We start from the raw sequence: 875 nt of genomic DNA, 5'->3' as shown, positions 1-875 counted from the left end.
ATAATATCAAAGCTTATAAACAAGCTAAGCCATAAAAGGGCATCTGGCTAAAGATACTTCAGTCTAACTAATACTTCCCTTTCCAATTCCTTCAGACCTCCCAACCACCAGCAGGAGTATAATGTAGCAAACACAGTTATATCAAACAGAGAATACACAAATAGGAACAGTTAAGGCATTTAGACAATTAGCAAGTATTATGCAGTCAAATAGGCAATCTCAAACAATTCATATAGTATGCATATGATGAATGCCTGTCCCTAGTGGCTGATGATATCATCTGTCGGTTATAGAGCCAACCCGACAAGTCCTGGTAGCTAACCATTGGACTGTTCCTCTGTCATGCATCCCCAACTCGAGTTATACTCGTCATAAACTTGATCATAATCATGATCTATATCCATCACCCTCACTGGTGAATATTTACGGGGGCGAGCTCATCCGGGTCTTTCACAGTGCCCGGCCACACTTACGACTTAGGGTCAACAGAGTATCAAGTCTCAACCTGGAGCACGTGGTGGCTAGCCACTGCTACTACCCAGGGAAACTCGTATCTCAGATAGTGGAAGTGCAAATTACAATTATCAATAATTCAGCATAAACATGCATGAATTCTCACCCATGGATCAACATCCATATCAGCCATTCCGGCTCACGGTTAAATCCATAACCAGCCAATATTCATAGCATACACAGCTATTCCGGCCCACGGTTCAATCCAGAACCAGCCAATATTCATAAACAATTACGGCCCTTCGGCCAATGGCATACAAGCACTTCCACCACCATCCTCCACATCTCACATAATCATCAATGATCCTCATTGATCATTCATTTTCCCTTGCTTCCACTCGCAAGTTACCACATCCACTAGC

This window comes from Arachis duranensis, chromosome 9 (genome assembly GCF_000817695.3).
Source record: "Arachis duranensis cultivar V14167 chromosome 9, aradu.V14167.gnm2.J7QH, whole genome shotgun sequence".
NCBI lineage: Eukaryota > Viridiplantae > Streptophyta > Magnoliopsida > Fabales > Fabaceae > Arachis > Arachis duranensis.
The sequence above is the reverse complement of the archived record's forward strand: the minus strand, read 5'-3'. Positions refer to the sequence as shown.